Here is a 6,000-nt window from a genome sequence, read left to right as displayed (position 1 = left end):
AGCATTATTCATGGACATGTTACTTTTACAGACCGGAGGTCAGTTCCGACTCTCCCTCCTCCAGTGGGGTCTGTGCCCTGGCCCCTGGTGAACGATGGGGCCCCGGTGAAGTTCCCTCCTGCGGCGGTCCAGGAGGACTATATGTTGAGCAGTAGTGGCGGCTGGAGCGACACTAGGACGCACTTCCCTCCAGCCACCGGGTGATGACGTCAGACGCATGGAGGTGTGGCATGCATCGTTGCATCACGCAGGCGCTTGCCGTTACATGTGAATAAAAAGAGGGCAATGCCGGCTGGAAAATGGGGCCCAGTGGATCTTCACCCCTGTCGTGACTCTGGCATTTCTGGTGGACAGGACCTTGGCAACATGAGTGCCCCCACCACACCTGGCCCAGGATCGGAGCGGCCCCACTACCCAGGGTCCAATGAGTAGCACTCTTCATGTACTGTTATTGCCCTGTAGTGGTTGACCCTTCTCTCAGTTATATATTTTCAGGGAGAAAAGGAGTCTTCCTCCTCTGTTAAAGTTAAGGCCAAGAAGTGAGGCTTGTGTTTAAAGCTTCCGGGTCTAAACCACTGTGCAAGGAGTGTACTGCATCAGTTGTGAAATCTGTGTCCTCTAGCCTGTTGGAGGACATCAAGTTTATGGTGAGAGGAGGTTCAATCAGCCCTGGCCTCACAAAAAAGGGAAGCTTCCCCTGCCCCCAGGCTCCCTCCCCCTAGACCGGGAACGTCTAGAGAGCTTATTAGTGTGCGAAGTGACTCAGATTCAGTAAATCCTGATCTTTCTGACCCTCAGATCTTGTATATGACACAGGAAATTCCTAGGAAGCCTAGAACAGCCTAGAACAGTTCAGGAGGAGATATTTGGGGTCTGGGGGAAAGACAAAAAGGTCTGTGTTTCCGGTGTCGGATAACGTCCAGAAGCTGGCATTAAGAGGCGGTATCCCTTTTAACGAAGCAGATTGCACAGACTGGGAGTCGATCCCTAGAGTCGATGCTCCTGTGGCCAAGGTCGCAAAATGCATGATCCTTCCTTTTGAGGATGCTGCGCAGCTGAAGGACCCTATGGACAGGAAGGCGGAGAGCCTTCTCAAGAAGATGTGGTAAGCTACGGCATCCCTTTTAAAACCAGGGGTAGCCGCGACATGTGTGGACCCTAAAAGTATGGCTGAAGCAGTCAGAGTTACACCTAGCTAATAAAACTCTGAGGGAACAGATCTTGGACAGCCTTCCCCTACTGAAGATGGCCACTAGCTTCCTAGCAGACGCATCCAGAGTCCGTAAGACTATCCGCCCGTACAGTGGTCCTGTCTAACACAATTAGAAGGGTCCTTTGGCTGAAGGCCTGGTCGGGGGATATGATGACCAAGAACAAGTTGATATCTCTTCCATTCCATGGCCAGTATGTATTTGGTCCCGACTTGGATCAAATCCTAGAAAACGCCACTGACAGCAAAAAAGGATTTCCCGAAGACAGATCTAAAAATAGGAGGCAGTTTTTTCGTAACAAACCACAACTTCAGGATACCAAAACAAATAGAGGGACATCAGGGAGGTGGAGCTATACAAAAGGGGGGAAAGGAAGAAATTTCCTCTTCAATCCCAATAAAAGGGATCCTTCCCCTTCCTCCTCTAGGCAATGATGCCATCAGGGTTGGGGGAAGACTCAGCTCCTTCATAAACACCTGGGAGCAAGGCATCAAGGATGCGTACTTCCACATCCCGATTCATCCTCAATCTAGGAAGTATCTAAGATTCGCGGTACAGCTGGAAGGAAGGGTTCATCATTACCAGTTCAGCTGCCTTCCTTTCGGAATATCTTCTGCCCCTCGCATCTTCTCCAAAGTCATGGCAGAAGTAGTGGCCTCCTTAAGCCGGAAGGGAATACTAATAGTTCCATATGTGGACGATCTGTTAGTCGTAGTGGGGAGTACAGATCTGCTTCAATCACTGGACCAGAAGATATTTCTACCGAGGGACGTAAAAATCTCTTTACAGTGGTGGGTCAGAGACAAAAATCTACAGACGGGGGTCTGCTGGAATCAGGAGAAAGTTCTCATTGACAACGGACGCCATCTCCTGGGACTGGGGTGCCCTTGCAGCAGTAACACAGACTCCGTCAAGAAACCGGCATGTATTGGTCCACTCGGACAACTCCACAGCAGTGGCCTTTATCCGTCATCAAGGGGGTATGGGGCACGGTCATCTAAAGAGTCTCTCAAGACAGATATTCTCGTGGGCAAAAAATAATCTAAAATCCCTTACAGCGGTACACTTAAAGGGCTCCCTCAATCTAAGGGCAGATTTTCTCAGCTGGCAGAGATTAGATCCAGGAGAATGGTCTCTCTCTGACAGCCTTTCAGAAGATCCAGGTACAGCGGGGAAGTGTAAGTCTGGATCTGTTCGCCTCAAATTAAAACCACAAGGTTCCTCATTACTTCTCCCTCAATCCAAGGGATCCCTGCATCGCCTTCACTCAGGATTGGACGTCGGGCCTCGTTTATGCCTTTCCACCAATCCCGATTATCCCAAAGGTCCTGCAGAAATTCCTGACAGAGAAGTGTACCCTAATCCTGGTGGTCCCCTTTTGGCCCAGAAGGGGCTGGTTCAGCCTTCTGAGATCCCTAAGCTGGGAGGATCCAATCCTGTTTGCCTCGATGGAGGACCTCCTAACGCAGGGCCCAATCAGCCATCCGAATCCCAGGCTTCTCAAACTATCAGCCTGGTTACTGAACAGTCCATCCTCCTAGGTCTGAGTTTCTCAGTTTATGCTCATCAGAAAGTCCAATACCTCCAGAGCATATCTTAAGGTGTGGAAAAAGTTTGCCTCTTGGGGGAAAACAGGTTTAACTAGTCCACTCCCAATATCCCTCTCATTTTGGAATTCCTCCAGGATGGGTTGGATATGGGTCTCTTCCCAAACACTCTAAGGGTGCAGGTGTCCGCCCTGGGTGCCCTCTACAACACTAGTCTTTATTTATGTCCCCCTTGCTAGGCTTTTGAAAGCTGCAGACAGGCTAAAGCCTAGAATTAAGAATTTGGTAGCCCCATGGAACCTGAGTTTTTTTTAGGCTTGTCAGATTGCCTGTTTGAGCCTTTAGATTCTCTGTCTATCAAGTGGCTTAGTCTTAAGACGGTTTACCTGGTAGCAATATTTTCTGCTAGTTGAGTTTGCGAGCTTTAGGCCCTATCCATCCAGGAGCCGTTCCTTAGGGTCTTAGAGGATAAGTTAATATTTAAGTTGGACCCCAATTTCCTCCCAAAGTTAGTATTTACCTTTCACAGGTCCCAAGATAGTCATTCCCTCATTCTGTGCCAATCTCAGGAACGAGCAGGAAGAAAAATTCCATAACTTAGATGTAAGAAGGGCAGTTCTTCGTTATATTGACGCTACCAGGAAATGGAGGATAGATAAAAATTTATTTGTGCATTTTTTTGGCCCTAATAAACGTAGGAAAGCAGCTAAGAGCTCCATATCATGGTGGATAAGGAGTGCTATTACATAAGAATTATTTAGCCTCTGGTAAAGAGCCTCCTCCGTCTCTCAGAGCACATTCAGTGAGAGCGGTGTCTACCTCCCGGGCCTCTGTCTCCCTAGAGTAGATTTGCAGCCCCCCCCCCCCCCCAGTAATCCGGTTTCCTGGAAGTCTCCATGACAGCATATATATTCCTGCCCCTTTTGTTTTCGATAAATTCTGTTGGGTTCTACCCTTTATCCTGGTCTCAGTTAAAATACACTGGTGATAAGGGGAAGGGGTGGGGTTTTTAACCTCTCTTTGCTTTTTCCTGTCCTATCAGAGGAAGTCAATCTCAGTGTGTGCTGTCATGGAGACTTCCAGGAAACTGGATTATCGGTAAGTGTAATACTCATTTATCACATCTGGACACAAATAAATAATAAAATCCTCCTGACAAATATAAACATCCATGTCACCTTTTCATGACACTCCGCTTCAAAAACTCGCTCTGTCCCAGCATCGTAGTTCCCGGCAAATATGAGGTCTCAATACCAATGCAACCAATCACTGGCCTCAATGGTCATGTGTGCAAGAACGACACATCACTGTTGCTGTCAGTGATTGTATTTCTTATCACTTCTGATGTGGTGGGAACCATGGTGCTGGAATGGAGGTCATTTCAATAGGCCTGCCAGCCATTCATGCTTGAGTTTAAGTCAGACAACCCCTTAAAAAAAACTAAAAATAAACTGTAAACCGGATGGTCAGGAATGTATACATTAGATAAGTGAGGTCTAGCAAAAGAAAAATGCTATTTCCACACATACCTAGTACTGCTCTGGCCCCTTTGTTTACATGCAGTTCCAGAGCTGTGGGGTGTGTAACAACATTTTGTGACGTTCTTCTCATGAATATTTGGGAGTGTCAGCTAAGACTACCTCCACCATGCCCTGTCTGTTCTCTTAGCGGTCACAGATCCATCTTCTCCTGCTGCAGCTCTTCCCAGTAGTCACTGAACACAGACATTCCTTCTTCCGTTCTTGCTGCTTCTTCCATTTACACAGGCAAAATACTTCACCTGTTCTAGTCCAGTAAACCACCACTTTGAGTGAACCTACAGTTCTCACAATTTTCATGCTGATGTATACCTAGGGCTGTGACATCTTTTTCCCTGCCAGCTGGGTGTTTGGGAGAGAGGTCGTATCTGACCTCCTTACATGAGGTCTCCCCCCCCCCCCCCCTGTACACTTGTGCCTTTTGTTTCATATATTGTTTGTTATGTGATCAGGTCTCAATAAATTACATATATTTTATGTGTGTCTCCCACTTTTCTTTGGGGTTATTGGTTTTGTTTTTGGGTTGGCTCATACTGGATGTTGACAGTGGGGGAGCTGAACAAGGCAGCCAAGGCGCCGGGACGAAGTGCCAGGAAGCAGGTAGGTATGCCTCAGTGCCCCAGACTAAAAAAAATATCAAGTATTTAAAATACATATAATTACGGTATTATATTAATAATAAAAAATTAAAAAGACTTCTTACCTTGTGTAGTTGCCCATTTGTCTCTCCTTTTGATTCGTTCTTCTAACGACATCAATCTTGAGGCTCACCGTCCCTCATTACACCCCCTCCATTGAAACCCCCACCTACTCTCACCCACATGACTACTGTAGGTTTTCCAATAAAAAATAAAAACGTGATGCTTCGGAGCATGAGGTTTCCGAGGCTACAGCCCACACAGTTAAAGGGGTTGTGCACTAATTTCTATGAACTCTCAGACTAGCCAGATTGACGTTGCAGATCATGCTTCCTTGATCACTAGGTGCTGGACCTGGGCTCCTTCGCTTCCAGGCCTCTGCTGCTCGTCTTGGGTTTCTCCATGAAAACTTTTATCTTGATGCCGCTGCAGCCAATCACTGGCCACAGTGGAGATCTGCTCCTCTTACATCACATGAACATTTAACATAATGCAAGGGAAGCAGTGATCAGTTATTGGCTGTAACGGTGTCAAACAGGACGTTTTCATGAAGGGACTCAAGACAAGCAACGGGGGCTGTGGAGCAAACGAGCCGGGACCCAGCACTGGGGATCAGGTAAGTATGATCACCAACAAAGGTCCTTCCAGTCTCAGAAATCTGTGTATACAAACCCTTTAAGGAGTTAATTTTTTAAAGGGGGTTTCAAACCAGTATTCTTCTGTGTGAAACACAGAATGAGTTAAAATGAACTATCCCCACTGCAATCCATAAAAGGGTTGTCTCATTACAGACAATGGGGGCATATCGCTAGGATGTGCCCCCATTGTCTTATAGGTGTGGGTCCCACCGCTGGTACCCCCACCTATATCGAGAACCGAGCCCTGAAAGTGAAGGAGGGCGCTCAGCTATTTTTGTCAAACCCATAGAAGTGAATGGGAGCGGTGGCCGGTCATGCGAGGTACAATCCCATTCACTTTTATGGGGGGCCGGCTTGGTGCTGGGCGGACCGGAGTCCTCCAGCCACCACCTCGCGTGGCTCCGTTCTCGATATAGGTGTGGGTCCCA

This window comes from Bufo gargarizans, chromosome 6 (genome assembly GCF_014858855.1).
Source record: "Bufo gargarizans isolate SCDJY-AF-19 chromosome 6, ASM1485885v1, whole genome shotgun sequence".
In the NCBI taxonomy this organism is placed as follows: Eukaryota; Metazoa; Chordata; class Amphibia; order Anura; family Bufonidae; genus Bufo; species Bufo gargarizans.
The sequence above is the reverse complement of the archived record's forward strand: the minus strand, read 5'-3'. Positions refer to the sequence as shown.